Source organism: Molossus molossus, unplaced genomic scaffold, assembly GCF_014108415.1.
Source record: "Molossus molossus isolate mMolMol1 unplaced genomic scaffold, mMolMol1.p scaffold_m16_p_4, whole genome shotgun sequence".
NCBI classification, from domain to species: Eukaryota; Metazoa; Chordata; class Mammalia; order Chiroptera; family Molossidae; genus Molossus; species Molossus molossus.
This window is the reverse complement of record NW_023425377.1, coordinates 107,700,629-107,717,646: the sequence shown is the minus strand read 5'-3', so window position 1 is coordinate 107,717,646 and position 17,018 is coordinate 107,700,629.

Below are 17,018 nucleotides of genomic sequence, written 5' to 3'. Positions count from 1 at the left end.
CCATTTTTTGTTCATACAGCAGTCCTTTTAATATTTCTTGCAGTGCTGGTTTGGTGTTAATATATTCCCTTAGCTTTTTTTTTTTTTTTTGTCTGGGAAGCTCTTTATTTGACCTTCTATTCTGAATGATAGTCTCACTGGATAGAGTAGTCTTGGATTCAGATCCTTGTTTTTCATGACCTTGATTACTTCATGCCATTCCCTTCTGGCCTATAGTGTTTCTGTTGAGAAGTCAGTGGAGAGCCTTATGGGGGTTCCTTTGTAGGTAACCTGTTGCTTATCTCTTGCTGCCTTTAGGATTCTCTCTTTGTCTTTAATTTTTTGCATTTTAATTACTGTGTGTCTTGGTGTGGGCCTGTTTGGGTTCTTCTTACTTGGGGCTCTCTGCGCTTCTTGAACTTGAATGGCTTCTTCTTTCATCAAATTAGAAAAGTTTTCTGTCATTATTTCTTCAAATATATTCTCTAACCCTTGCTCATTTTCTTCTTCGGGGACTCTTATGATGCGAATATTATTAAGTTTCCAGTTGTCCCACAGTTCTCTTAAGCTGTCTTCTTGTCTTTTAATTGCTTTTTTCCTTTTGGTTTTCAGACTGGTTAATATTTTCTAACCTGTCTTCTAATTCACTGATCTGGTCCTTAGCTTCCTCTAATCTGCTGTTTAGTTCTTCCAATGAGTTCTTTCTTTTGTTTTTTTATCCTCACCTGAGGACATTTTTAGATATTTTGTTCAGATAGAGTGGGAGGGAGAGAGAGAGAGAGAGAGAAACATCGACGTAAAATGGATGCATCGAATGGTTGCCACCCACACGATCCAACCAGGGCCAGGGACAAACTGCAACCGAGGTATGTGACCTTAGCGGGAACCGAACCTGGGTCTCTCTGGACTGCAGGCTAACGCTCTAACTGCTGAGCCAAACAAGTCAGGTCCCAATGAGTTATTTATTTCTGCTATGTCTTTCTTCATTTCTTCTTGGTGGTTTCGCATTTCCAATTGGTTGATTTTCAATGTTTCTGTCTTTACTCATGGTGTTGATGTCCTTACTCATGCTCTTGAGCTTCCTCAAGATCATGGTTCTGGGTTCTGAATTCCACCTCTGATAATTTGTTTAACTGCATTTCATTTATCTCATCTTCCATAGAGGTCTCTTGTTGTTTCATTTGGGATTTGTTTCTTTGTTTCACCATTGACTATCTCAGTGGGTTTTGGAGCCTGCCAAATTTTCCGTGTGTGTGTTGGTGTTCTGCTGTTTGTGGCTCCCTCTACTGGGTTTGAATAAGTGTGGGAGGACCACGCTCAAGTCCACTGTCAAGTCTTACTTTCCTGGGTAGATTTGGAAGCCCAGGAAGGGATCAATTATCATCTAGCTTTGTGCCTGGAGGCGATTAATCCTGGTTATTTGAAGAGCCTTGGTTTCTCAGTTGAACAAAAAACTCTCTCAGGTGTTCCTGAAGGTGGGACAGATGCTGGTTGTTAATGAGCCTCAATTTGCATTTCAATGGTCCACCTGGGTGGGGTTGAATCTTCAAGGGAGGGGTCGCCTTTTCTCCCCAGAGCCTTGGGAAGGAGTAAGATAGCCACTGTCCTGCATGTCCACTACTCAGCATAAGCTCTGAGTGCCTTCCAAATCCTGAATGTCCCCACACAGTTCCAGTCCTGTCCACCGTCCCTCTGCCGGAGCCCAACGTGAGTTTGCTGTGGCTATTTTAGAGCTCTGTCCTGGCCCTCTGCACTATGGAGCGTGCTTGGGATTTTAACCCTGAGAGCACTGATCACAGCTAAGACCACTGCTCTCTATGGCTCCCCCTCTTGTGCCTCTACAATCCTACCAGGATCGATTCAGTGTCCCTGGTTATATGGTCCTCACAAGCTGCTTTTTCCGGATGATTTGTCTTTATTTTAGTTGTAATTCCAGTTTGGTTCTGGGAGATGGTCTGTGTAGCTTCCATTCACTCTGCTACCATTTTGGAATTTTGATTTTTTTTTTTTAATAGTGAACTATTTGACATAGTAGATGTCTGCATATTTATGTTATTTTTTTTTCTGTACCAGTTTGAATGTGCCATGAAAGTAGGAGTTTATTGGTGTTGTTCACTGCTCAATCTTCAGCAACTTGCTTGGCCCATAGTAGGTCAGTAGATGTTAGCTGAATAAATATATTAAGTGAAAGGGCAAGAAATATGATATAACATCATATATGTACATATATACATATATATGTACATATATATTAGAAAGTGGAAAACAGATTAATCTCTTAAAGGAATATGTAGCAAATATATACAATAAAGAAAATCCACTGAATGAAGACTGAGTTATTTTGCCCACGGAAATGTTTAAAGTGATTGGCAAGGGTTAAAATCCTGCCCTGGCTGGTTGGGCTCAGCAGTTAGAGTGTTGGCCCATGGACCAGAAAGTTCTGGGTTTGGTTCCCTCTAAGGGCACGTACCTTGGTTGCAGTTTTTCCCTGGCCCAGTTGGGGTCATGTGGGTGGCAGCCAGTTGACGTATCTCTCTCACATTGATATTTCTCTCTCTCTCTCTCTCTCTCTCTCTCTCTCTCTCTCCCTCCCACTCTCTCCCTCCCACTCTATCTGAAGATAAATGCAAAAAAAGTCCTCAGGTGAAGATTAAAAAAAAAAAATCCACCTAAGTTTAAACAACTTTGAGGGCAAAATAATTCTCCCTGGATCCTTATTTCATCAGATGCCTAGTAAGGTTGAGTAACGACTAAAGATGTTACTGATCTCACCTAGAAAAAGCAGTTTAGTGTACAGTTTTAGCGATCATTTTCCCTGATTAATTTTAAAAACCACACATGCATAATAAGTATATAACAATTTTTCTCCTATGAATCAGACTTCTGCTAGTTACTAGGACTACAGAGATGAATAAAATGAAAATCAGAAATACATATCTAGCTTCAAAGAGTTCACAGTCTAGAGGGAAAGATGGACAAATAAACAGTTATAAAACAACATGTTGTAATAGTGGCATAATAGCGATGTGTGGGGTGCCACCGGGCAGAGAGCTGTGAGAATGAGCTTCCCATATGTCCACAGAGATTGTGCCCACAGAGAAACTTCACCCAGAGCCATGCTTTCAGCAACCAGGTTCCAAAACGTACCATGATCATTAGTCCCAACCACCAAATCCAGGGCCTCCCACTAGAATGTATTATACTACAGGTTTTGTGATATATATTTTTTAAGTAATAAGGCATTTGTTAGATTTAACATGATCATAGGAAGTTTTTATTCTCTGATTTAAGTACCTCGTGGCTAACTTAATCAGATTTTTCCCTCTGATTCTGAAATATCTGTATCAAACCGACAGCTAGCAAGCGAGGGCCTTGTTGTTCACAATGTGGGGCATTCGGAAGCAAAGTTATTCTCCCAGTGATCTAGTGGCAAGAGCTATGAAGAAAGGTCTCTCTCAGGAGGAATTACAAAAAGCGATTTTCTCAGTCAAAAAGCAATTTGTTTGATATTAGCCAGCACCGTTTATGATGCTATGCGTTTGCTTATGGGTAAAACCAAGTGCAGCAACAGTTATAATGAGTGTTGGTGGAAGACAGATCTAAATATATTCTTCCAAAGTATGATAATAAACAGAAATGGCCTAAATATTACAGATCAATAAAAGAATCTTGTTCATGGACTGCTATTCACAAGTGGGATATTGTGTCGGTATTTGAGTAGCTCTTTTCCTCTTGGATTTATTTACATTTGTCCTCAGAAAAGAGCACCGTGGGGCAACATATTCCTGGGTGAGAATCTGTAGCTTTGGCATTGCCGTTGCTGCTCCAGGCTGTCAGGACGCCCACCATCAGGTAAACAGATTTTGCCAAGACTTTTACAATGGAAACTGCAATAGAGAAAACTTGTGTTGCTTTTGGGAAGAAGCACTATCGATATTCCTTGGGACATAACAAATTGCAATTCCATGAACTCAGGAAACTCACAAATGCATGGTTTCTATATTTAGAGACTGTTTCCCTTCACTTAATTGTTTTAAATATTTAATTATTGTATTAAATATTTTCCTTTATTTTAACCACAATGCTTTTCCTCCTCCTCCCGTGGGATTCTAAAACCTCAAGTTGAGGGGAATAATTCTCCACAACTCATGTTTCATTTAGGCAAATGATGCTATTGTCTAAGAGAAAGCTGAAAAATCATAGTGTTTATGTTTAGAAGCCAATCCTACACATGCTATGAAGAAGCATTTTTAGTATTTGGGTGGTGAATTCCATGGAAAATAAGGTTCTACTTGAGAATATTCCCGGTCTCTTGGCTTGCAAGAAGTATAAATGGTATCATATTTCTAGTTTGTAGGGTAGAATAATTGCCTCAATTTTCTGGATTGGATTTTAGCTAAAAGTACTGTAGGATAATTCAGGCCTTTGGCAGCTAACATATCTAGGGAAAAAAACAACTGCGCATCATTTAATCAATTTCATCCCTCTAAAGTATATACTATTGCCAGGCCAGTCTGTTGATACAATTTATTTCATGTCTCAATCTCTGCTGAAAACCATTAAATACAACCTTATTGATTGTAGAATAATGTCAAAAATCCCTAAATACAGCTTGAAGGTCATTCATCATCTGGCTCCTCACTGCCCCTCATTTTTCCCTCTACTAACTTCTTAATCATCCTATTTTCTGTCTACCTTGCCTCTTGGAATTTTCTTCAATATTCTCTGCTTTGCCCAGCTGAGTAACTCTCTTTCCCCATCTTATCTTTTTTCTCCTCTCATATACATGCTTTGAAACCCAACTCAAATCTATCTCCATGAAACCTTCTCTGATCCTTCTGGTTAAATGTAACCCATTCCACTTTGAACTTTATACCTTTCTTTAGAACTTTCATATTAGAAATTCTTCTATAATTGTTAGAAAATATTTGTACTTTATTTTTTAATTTCAAAGATATTTTTTGAGTGGCTACAATATGTCAGAAACAATGCTGGTATTAGGACAAGATAGAGAACAACTTCATGGACCTTATAGTCTGGTGGGAGGAACAGAATAAATAATACAATGAAAGAGGGAGAGAGAGAAGGACAAGAAGAGAGGAAAAAAACACAAATAAAGAAAGGAATGATATACTGTAAGAGATGCTATAAAAAAACAACAATGAAGGGTTGATATTAGAACTATCACAGATGCTGAGGCACTTTAGATAGGAGTACATTAGTTAATGTTCTCCAGAGAAACAGAAGAAGTGTGTGTGTGTGTGTGTGTGTTTGCGCGCGCGCTCGTGTGCATGACGGGGGGCAGGGAGAGACATTATGAAGAATTGAGTCATGGAGACTGAGAAGTCCTACTATGTGCTGCCTGCAAGCTAAAGAATCAGGAATGCTAATGGTTTAGTTTAGTCCGATTCCAAAGGCCTCAGAAGTAGGGGAGAAGGAGCAAGCCACAGTTGAGGGTCATGAGAAGACCCAGGTTCCAGCTCAGTCAATTCAATCAGTCATGCAGAAAATGAGTGGATTCTCTCTTCCTCTATCTTTTGTTCTATTCAAGCCCTCAGTGGACTGGATGATGCCCACCCACATTGAGGAGTCTACTTATTCAAATGCTATTCTCATCTAGAAACAGCATCACAGACACACCCAGGAATATTGTTTAGTCAAATATCTGGGCATTTCATGACCCAGTCAAGTTGCAAGTTGACACTCAACTATTACAGGTAGTCAGGGAAGGCGTTCCTGAGAAGGTGAAAGTTAACCTGGGTGATAAGGAAGAATACAGCTAGGGAAAGAGTAGAGGAAGAACATTTCAGGTACAGGCAAAGGTGAGGAAGAGGAAAGAGCTTGGCATGCTTGAGGAAATGAAGGACCACTTGCGTATAAAGCAACAGGGGAGCATGCAGGGCTTTGTGGACCAAAGCAGAAGTTTGCATTTTATTATAAATGCAGTGAAAAGCTATTGGCAGATTCTATGGAAGGAACAGTTTCTGTTTTAAACATTGCAAAGTAAAATAAATGGCCAGTCTGCCTTTGGTGGGGAAAATAGATTGAGGGTGACAATAGATAATGGGAGAGATTAAATAGAAGGATGGTACAGTCATCTAGATATGGCAGATTTACATGACAACATCTTGTATCCCACATGGTTTAATTCGGCTTCCATGGAGAGGTGAGATCAACGATTACTCCATTTGCATTGAATAGAGGCTTTCGACTGTTCCAAACATTGCAGTGTTATAGAAGTAATGTTTTGGCTTTGGAGGACACAACCTGAAGGACACGCTCTTTCTCTTTGGGGCACTCACTCCATTGGAAGCTTGCCACCATGCTGGGAGGAAGCCCAAACAACCTTTGTAGTGAGATTACATGGAAAGGCCATATGGACAGGAACTGAGTCCTCCAGCTCCTAGCCGGCAGTAACCACTGGACCTGTGAGTGAATATCCCTTCGGATGACTTTAGCCTCCAGCCTGTCCTCATTACGCCCTGATTCACAGAACCTATGAACTTTTTTTTAAACAAAAGAGTTGTTTTATGCAACTAAAGTTAGAGGCTATTTGTTTTTATCAATAGATTAAAAAAAATAAGTGGTAATAAAAAGGTGATAAGATCATTTATTTTGGAAGTAGAATCTGTAAGAGTTGCTGGTGAGATGGGGAGTGAAGAAGAGGGAATGAAGGATGCCTCCTAAATTTTTGGTGTCAGTAACAGAGCAGTAGTGGTTCCATTTACTGAGGTTGAGAAGACAGGAGGATCCAGGTGACAGATTTGGAGGGGGCAAAGCTGATCACGTCTACTAGATTTTAAGCTCTTAGAGAGCAGTGAAGAGTTTTACTTAATTTCTTACATAGCACAAAGCTGTGTCTTTTGAGTAATAAGTGCAATGAATATTTCCTAAATAGAACTGTGAAGGAACTACTGCCCACAACTGCCCCAATGAGGTCATCCCTTCTGAAGTCATCTATTTACAATATATATGGATATATTAAAATGCATTCTTAATATTTGCATAAGGGGAATTGACACATTACATCAATTAATCACACTTGGCAAGGGAAAGATATATAAATTAACTTGCTGTCTTTCAGACTTGGGCTGTACATAGCAACGTGATAGAAGGAACTGGAAAATATATGGTTAACTTTGTTCTTGGAGACATACATCTATTAAAATAGGTCACATCAGTCACCAAAAAATGAGGAATTGTTGTTCCACATAGTGTTATGTAAACAAAACCTTCATGCTTCTCACTTATAGCTAATTCCAGCTTGTGTACACATGACCTTGGTCTTTTCTTTACAGTGTGGTTGCTTAGATTTGTACTAGCCAAGGCTTCCTTATGAAGTGCCTAATGAAATTTATTCACTCCAGAGTTTCTGGGAGCTTCCCTGATGGGTCCAGGATTTTAATTAGACCCAATATCAGGGGGGACATCATTGCAGTAACAGAAGGGCCCCTCTACAAGGAACTCTCCCGAGTAATCTGTAAGTGGCAACTATATCTTTCTGAGTTCCTTCCCTTCCTGCAGCTTAGAAGGGGAAAAGCCATTCTATCTGCATTCTTGGAGTTTGACTCAGGGCTTTATGAAACACTTGCCCACTTTGTAAATACCTTCACAGGATCTGGTTTGCCTTTTCTTTCTGGCACCTAAGTTAAGAATTTACCCTCTTAAAATATTTGCCAATTTCATTTATATTCAAAGGGCAAATATGAACTCTGGAGACATCTCCTCTGGCCACATTATTTGCCTCTGTGTCTCTGGGGGTGGGGGTGAGGAATGCGGTGCTGTGGGTGCCACAGAGCATGCCTGTGTGGGGAGAGGCAAGGCCTTGAGAATGTGCCTCCCAGGCCCAGCCTTGGACACAGAGACCCTCTTTCTAGACTGTCCATAACTATCCCAGGGAAATGTTCGGCTCTTCGGAGATGAACATGCTGAATGACAAAGATGTCTCTCTTCTGATTATTTTCCTCTGAAAAGTGAGTTCATTTACTCAACTCATTTGGCTTGGTTTTTAAAAAATGGTCTTGTGTAAGATGTTAATGTTTATCCCTTATTAAATGCTGATTCTAATTAAACAAACTCTCCACCTTGAACAAGAAAATTGATTTTCTGTTTAAGATTTTTGTCGATAAAGTCATGGTGATTAGTGAGTTTGCAGTTAGTTATTAAGTCTTAATATATAACTGTAACTTAAAGGCCATTATTTTTCAAATAATGTTCAACGACCCATCAGGTTTCCTGAGGTCTTTGGAGTTCACAATTCATAATCCTCTAATGTGTTCGGAGGATTATGAGGTACACCAGGGAGCAGGTGCTAGTGGCCAAGCAGGTTTGTATTTTTGTGTGTGTTTTTTTCTTTTCCAACGATGAGATTTCCTACAGGATCTCGTAATTCTACATCTGTTGGCCTCAGGACAGCCCGTGCTCAGTGAGTGTAGCATACATAGGATTTTTCTTCTTCCTTCATAGTCACTGTTATCAGGTTAATACGCATTTTCCAGATTTTTTTGCTATACACACCCACAAGCACACATGTGCACATGTACCCTATAGACACATGTATGGTTGTGGTGTTATTCTTTTTTTTTTTCCCAGTCAAAATGGGATGATACAATACCAGCCGCCAGCTAGCTTTTTACCCAATAATGTATCATGGACAAATGGCATGTCATAATATTTCATATTAGATTGTACCAAAAAGTATTTAAGGAACTCTAAGTTATTTTCTAACTAATCAGCATCCAAAATTGTTCTCTTTATACTGATGTTATTGGAACTCTAGCTACATTCTTTCTACAATGCTAGCGTTTTTTGAAATAGTTTTTACTCTTTCTGATCTACTTTCAGAACAAAAGAGACAATCCATCTCTTTACTTTGGGCATGCACACTTTGCTTTATATACAGAGAGCCCATTTCAGTAGGTAGGATTCTAAGAGGGCCTTCAAGACTCCTGATCCTGTTATACAGGCCTGTATCATTCTCCCTCCTTGAGTGTGAAGGGGCTTGTGACTATTCTGTGATATCACTTGTGGGATTAGATATATGGCAAAGATATTATTAAGGTCCTTAATCAGTTGACTTTGAGTTAATCAAAAGGGAGATTACCCTGGGTGAGCCTGGCCCTTTAAATCTGTCTAGAGGTCAGAGACAGACAATGACAGACAGATTTCAAATTGCAGCAGATATTTTCCTGTTGGCTTTGGAGGAGGAAACTGCCTTGTTTTGGGGAGGACCATGTGGCAGGGAATGTCAGGCAGCTTCTAGGGACTGAGAACAACCCTTTGTTGACAGCCAGCAAAAAGTGGGCCTTAGTCATACATATGCAAGAAATTGAATTCAGCCAATAATTCGTGAATTTGGAAGAGGACCAGGAGCCTCTGATTAGACTGCAGTCCCAGCTGACACCCTCAGAATGTGATCTCTTTTGGAAACAGAGTCTTTGCAGATATAGTTAAAGTAAGGATCTCGAGACAAGACCCCCCTGGCTGAGAGTGGGCAGAAGAGGTAAAGACACAGAGAGACAGAAAGGAGGCGGCCAGGTGAAGCAGGAAGCAGAGATTGAAGGTATGTGGCCCACATGTCAAGGAACACTAAGGTTGTCAAGAGAGAGTCGTTGATAGTTTTCTGCTTGGAATTCAGAAACAAAATCAACCCTGCTGACACCTTCATTTTGGACTTCTATCCTTCAGAACTGTGAGAGAATAAATTTCTGTTGTCGTAAGTCTCCAAGATTGTGGAAATTTGTAATGGCAGTCCTAGGAAACTAACACATCAAATCTCTGGCTACCTTTTATGCATAAATAGAAATATGATATATATTATTAAAATGTCAGATTTTCTTTCCTATACAACACTGCATCTGACATGGCAGTATTAATCGGTTGACTTGAATTAATTGTCTAGAGAAGCAGTTACTGCATTTCTGAGTGACGTGGTGATCTCTGGGCCATGACACTCCGACCACACTATCACACACATTCATCTCTGGCTGCCTTCCTCATCTGTGGGGCCCTACAGTCAATTGTAGTTTGATCTCTGCTCTATGGTTTCATTTTTTTTTTAATAACCTCAAATCATATTGTTTATTTATTGGCACTTCATTGATTCTCAGAATTGAAAACACTCCCCAGCAGCACTGAGGACATTCAGAATAGAAATCTGCAAATGATAAAGGAAATTCCAAACTAGTTCCAAGACTATGTCAAATCAAAGCAAACTCTTCAGAGCTGACTCAGCCAAGCAGACTCTACACTGGACTTGAAATGAGGTGGCCCTTTGCCCTCAGATCTACTCACGTGTTAGTACAAAGAGTTAACAGTTTTCTCAAACATGCAGTACTGTTTCCTGCCCTTAAGCTATAATACCAGCAGAGAATACATAGTAATCCTAATATCAATGGAAACTGAACTTGTCAAAGACAAACGGACTCTTCAAAGATACATTCTAGAGGAGCCCACTTTGAGTCAGGTTCATAGTTCATACTATGTAGTCTTCTGATTCTAGCTTCTCCCTTTCATACTTGAGTTGGCAGCAAGATTTGAAATACTACCTGCTTCTGAAGAATGGGTCTTTCTTTCATGAAAAGGCTTTATGGCTGCAGCTGTACTCAACACGAAGACCTCCAGTTCTCTCTACCTCCTGCCGCAGAGTGCACCCTATCCTTGCTACTCATTCAAACGGGCCACAACTTGAGAATGGCTTTTAAAATGGCTTGTTTCTTTGTCTGCCAGTAGTGAGAATCACTTGAACTAATTTAAAGAGAATGTCGCCTGGCCAGTGTGGCTCAGCAGATTGAGCATCACCCCATGGACTGAGAGGTCATGGTTCCATTCCCAGTCAGGGCGCACACCCAAGGTGGTGGACTCTATTCCCAGTAGGGGGCATGCAGGAGGCAGCAGCCGATTGATGTTTCTATCTCTCCCTTCCTCTCTAAAAAATCAATAAAACATATTTAAAGAGAAATGACAAAGAGCAAACTTTTTTTTTTTCCTATCTGTCCCCTTAACAGGGACATAACTGGTATGGTGGAGAACCAATATTTTCATAGCTGAGAAAGGAGGAGTTGATAATGCTCTGAGGGAAAATGATGGGACAGAAAATCTATGATAGAAATGATATCCTTTTTAGTTTGCTTCTTAACCTGAATTAAGAATAAAACCTGAGTCCCTGTCACTTAGGATGTATGGCAGTCCGGAAGTTGTGTTTTAATAATGGCTGTGATTGGATTTCAGTTGGAATGCAGTGTTCAGGTTCACAGCTATCAGCACGGTTACCGTTTGACACCGACATGGCGTCAGAGGGTGGGCAAGCCTGCTTCTGGCTAAGGGAGATGTTGCTATTTTTCCCAAGTCCCCTGGGGTTTGTTGGAAGTAGATTTCTCTGATGATCCTCAGCACCGATCAATATTAATTGAGTGCTTGAGGGGGTGCCTGGAATTGTGTGAAACCATTTCATTTGTAAAATTATTTCCGTCTCTATTTTATTTTCCTTAAAGACAACAGCTGTCTGCTCTTATTGTTGACAATGCACAAATAAAGATGCTTCATTTACTATCCTCACTTTCTGCGGGAAAAGAAATTGAAGCATGTATATTAGACCATCTCCCAGTGAACCCTTCCCCAAATATGTCACCTTAGATTTAATCTTCTGCTGAGGCGACTGGCTGTTCTGTTAGGACCATCGGATACATCGCTCTCCTATGCCTTTGTGTCTGTTCTGTAAAAATTTCAGATCTCATCTCTACTTTGACTCGCAGGTTCCTCAGCTGGGTTACAGACAAGGGACAGGCACCAAAGAAAAGGAACAAAGTGCAAACAGGAAATGACAGTGGACACAGAGCTTCCCATGGAAATGAAAGGAATGCATTTGACACAGTAACTGAAGACATCCAGGTTTGCAGCTTTTCAGAGGACTTCTGTCTACCACCCACGGTGTGTCCGTTTGTTGACAAAGAAAGCAGGAAATAAAATATTTGTGAGGTGTGTTAGGAGAGTGCCTAAGGTGACTGGGTTCTTGCCTCAACAGCAAAACTTGTTAGTGTTCTATCACGTAGAGGAGCTAGCTATTATTTCCTTTCCGTTTAAAACTTATTTCAAAATTGTCTAAATTTTTCTAAATCACTTGATACAGAGAGGTATCAGATCCTTATTTTGGAAAACCATGCTACGTCTTTAAATTAAAAATTTTACAGGTTTGGTTGTGGAGTATGGACGCGTTTTAACATTCTCTTGTTACAACCCCATTTCTCTTGCATATTTTCTGCATTATCTTTTGCATCTTATTTATTCATTATTCAAAAGTAAAAACAAACAAGATGCAGTGAACAAAGAACCATTTTCTTTTGTGGGTGTTTCATTTTTGGCTTCTTAGAACAGTACCGGGGCCAACAGTAATTAGTTGTCATTGTTTGTTTTAGTTCTCTGCCTCGGTGGGTGGATAGGAGACCAGCTTTTATGTTTCTGTTTTTATTTATCACTTTTTTACTTTTCCTTAGGTTGAAAAACCCTGCCTTTCCTGTTTTACTCAATGTGACGAAAATGTGCTTAATGAAACATAAGATTTTACAGATGCTGTAACAAATGTCTTTTAGTACAAAAGCACCTATCTGGCAGAAAGGGGAAGCTTTTCCTTCCAACTCCTCCTGCATTTAAAGAAAACAAAAACAATTGGTGATATTGCTTGGGTCTAAATATGTATGTATCAGGAGGCATGAAATGTTGCTACAACAAAAATTAAATTCTCTTGTTTAGAAGTCTCATAAATGCTTCAAGAAATATTAAACCAATAGGATATTATAAAAGGTATTATTCCATTACCTATGTATGTCGCTATTTATAATAAGAATAGTTATACTGAAGATAGTAGAGAAATATTTCGTATTCTTTAGATAGCGGTGTATAGTGGCCAGTGTTATCTGACATTAAACACTAGTAAAAGAAAATACTGAAAATAATTTATTTAATGAAATTATGTCTTCTGGTAACCTTTCCTTTCACCATTAGAATTTTAAATGAAGAGTTAAGAATACTGTGGCAATGATTAAAAATGCTTTAAATTCTCCCCGTGGCTTTGAAGTCTGTGGTCCTCCATGGTGCCTACTGCCTCTCTCTCCAGCCCAACCTCTCTCCAGGACACCACATAAGTCCTAAACTTCAGGCCCAGGCTGCCAATTGCTACCTTTCATCTTCGCTTTCTTTTTCTTTTCTTTTCTTTTTTTTTTCTTTTCTTTTCTTTTTTTCTTTCCTTTTCTTTTTTCTTTTCTTTTCTTCTTTCTTTTCTCTCTCTCTCTTTTCTTTGCATAATTTAATCCAAAATTTCTATACTTGTCCCATTCTTTCCTGCTTCAAGACACTTCTTAAATATTTTATAATCTTATGATTCACAAATAACTAAAGATAACTGTCTTTTTAACTCATGAATGCTGCATATAAATTGCAGTTGTAACTACGACTGAAAAGTTAGAGTTTGTAATCAGCTCCTGATTAGGACACTGTCAAGTTGGACTGGAAGACAGCCTGTGTGGTGGAGAGATTGTCCTAACATTAGTCCTATTCGCGAAGCCCATTCTGGGCTATACAGTGTATTGCTTTTGCAGCAACATTAGTTTTTGCAGGTGTATTTGCTCTAAGTAGATATCTGATGATGATGATCGCAATTACAACAGGTGATACAGATAAAATGCCTAAGATATAATGTCATCTTCAAAACAAAACAAAAAGAGAGAAAAACAACAATGGCATGTTTTTCCTTCATTGTTTACACAAATGATACTCAAAAAACAACCAAAAGCAGAACTGTATCTGTGTCTGTGTGAGATCCCTACCTGAGCTCTGTGGGATGGTTACGGAAGACTGGTTCGGACTGTGCACACTGGAAGTGGGAGATTATCCCCTTTCTTCTGTGGAAGCTGATCTTTGCTCAGTCACAGGGAACTACTTGCAGCATTCGAATTTCATTATGATGTTTCAGGCCACTCTGCCTTCAACATGCTTTCCTTCTACCTAAAGTGTTATTCTCCATTTCTTCTTCTTATCAAATTTGAATAATCTTTCAAGATATAAGCCTAGCATCATCTCCTCAAGGAAGCATTCTCTGGACCCCCAGAATCATTACAGTACACCTCTGTCAGCTCCAGGGAGCACTCTGTATGAGTATTTATCATAGTGCTTATATGATGCTATGATTTTGATTTATTATGTCTCTTTCAGACCACAAGCTACTCTGAGGAGAAGATCATATCTGTTTTAGCTTTGTGTGCCTACTACTTAGCAAAGAGTCTTTCATAGAGTAGGTGCTAATACTAATGCGTTGAATGAATGAACCTGGCTAATGCATTTGACTTACACCATTTCAGAAACTAGTTGGCCAAAGAAGCTAATCAATATAATGAAATGGAGTTCACGGTGTTTTATCTACAAATAAATCTGATCTCAGAAGTCCATTTCAATTACACTTTTCAAATGAAAATCATGGAATTAATTTCTCTGCTTTCCATGTATAAACTGTCTATTTTATAACCATATCAGAGAATCCAATTAAGGGAAACTTTTATACCTTAATAAAATTATGTTAACAGTCAGTTTTAATATTTTAACTCCATATACTTACTGGCCAATTGTTCAACAAAGATTTATTGATAACTCACTATGTGTCAAACCCTGTCTGTTTTTGGTACTAGAAACAAAGTCCCTGCTCTCAGGAAACTTACATTCTAAAGGGGTAGTAGACTGATAATAAAGCAAACAAAAACATGTATCAACAGAGACGCTCTCTTTTTTTAAAAAAAATGCATTTTATAAACTTTGGGCTTACCTTGAAACTTCTAGAAAGAAGCTATCATTTAGAAGAAGGATCTGCTAAAATACTGAAACACCTAATTCAGGCCACAAACTCCTGTTTGCTCCTCTTGGGGATGCTTAACTCCAGAATTCAGGAGAGGCGCAGTGACCAGAAAGACTGAGCCTCTTTTTCTGAGAAAACAAACATGGATATTTTGAATTCTTTACTATAAAATAGACTGAGTGTTGTTCTGAATATGGTGGCAAAATTGTTTTGCTCTGTGAATCCACAGCACTATAAAATTAAGCTTTCTGGTAAAAGGACTGTTTTTTTAACCTTAAAAATTTTTGTGGGAATATTTTTCTTTTTTCTACCATCATAGACCCTCTTCTCTTCACCCCCTTTTTTTGGTGCTCTTGGCAATGAGCTCTTTTACGACCCAGGTTTTCCGGCAGGTAGTATCTATTATTTTTAGTCCAGTTAATGGCTCACTTACAAACCAGCGAGTCTAAATCATAAAAATATAAGGAATGACTCACATTCATTAAAGTGAATTCTGATACATTTGGCTACTTGTATAAAACAGAAGGACATAACGAGGCAATTGGAGGGCACAGAATTCATTAATCCATGAGGTGACAGTGATGCTAAGTAGAGAAGGCAGACGTTTCTTTTAGGTTCTTATGAGCAAAGTAATTACTTCTTTAAAAGATCTGCAGTGTGTGAACATCCATCAGAGGAAACCCCCTTCAGGACTCAGGGAAAAAAAAAGTCTTTGAGGAACTAATCCAGATGCATGAGTTATTATGGTTTACAGTATCCATTTTATTCCCCAATTCCTGTTAGATGTCACTTAATTTCCTTCATTTGGATTTAGGCAGGAGAGCTGCCCGGGCATCAGGAGAAAGGGCTGAGACAATCCTCACTGGCTCCAGTAAGGGCTTAGAGATGTTGGGGGACTTGTTTCTGTCCACAGATAAGGGTTGTTGAATAGCCTTGCTCATTTACTTCAAGAATGGAAATAACAACAAAGGGAAAACTCTGTTTATCAAAAAAGACATTTGTAATATGGAAGAGTCCTCTTGACAGAATCCATGTTATTACTCATCAGGCCATTTTTCCAAAATATGTTCTCTACTCAATTCGATCAATCTTAAAAGCAAAATATAATAAAATAAAAGTAGCTGAAAACAGACTCATAGACACAGAGAACAAACTTATGGTTACCAGATGGGTGGGGGACTGAGGGCTAGGTGAAAAAAGAAATTTAAAACTACAAATTGATAGTCACAAAGTAGTCATGGGGTTGTGGAGTGAGTTCCAGTCAAGATGGCAGCAAAACAAATGCAGAACTCAAATCCTCTCACAACCACATCAAAATTACAACTAAATTACAGAACAATCATCATTCAGAACCACCTGAAATGTAGCTGAACAGAAGTCCTTCATCTAAGATATACAGAAGAAGCCACATCGAGATTGGTAGGAGGGCAGAGATGCTGAACAGGGTGGTCCCGCACCCATGTGTGGTGAGGTGGTTAAAGTCAGGAGGCATATTTCAGCTGCAGAAGTCCCTCCCTGAGGAGTTAGGCATCACAGCCCCACTCCAGGCCCTCCAGCTCAGGGTTTCAGTGCCAGAAAGAAAAGTTCCCATAACTTTCGGCTGTAAAAAACAGTGGGATTGTGGTTGAGTGACACGGAAGGCTTCTGGAGTCCCAGGTGTTCCTCTTAAAGGGCCCACAGATGGACGTACTCAGACTCACTCTGAGCTCCATCCCTGGGGCAGCAGCTGGAAAGCTGAGTCAGTGCCATATGGGGAGAAACTGAATTACCTGATTTCAGGGGGAGGGCTGAAGGCCACCTTTCTCCCAGACAAAAGTGTTGGCAGGGCCCACTGTTTCTTTGCTGACCCTCCCCCTATAGATCTCACAGGCAGGGGCCATATCTGAGTCTCCATCAACTTTGCTAACACTGTTCCTTGCCCTTGTGACTCCCTGAGTCCCCACCCCATCCACTTGAGGCCCACCCAAGGCGTTTCCAATGGCTTTCTGACACAAAAAGTCTGTCTTGTCTCATGCTGTGGACTTCCTTAAAAAAAAAAAAAAATCTTTCAAAGGTTCACAAACCCCAAACAAGCAGCATTTGGCCTCAGTGTGCCCCATATTTTTTGCTAAGTTGTCTCAGGCCCACCACTGCTGGTAACCAGCCTCTGTTCACAGCTTGACCTCTATTGACCACCTCCACACCCAGCACAAGCAGCAGC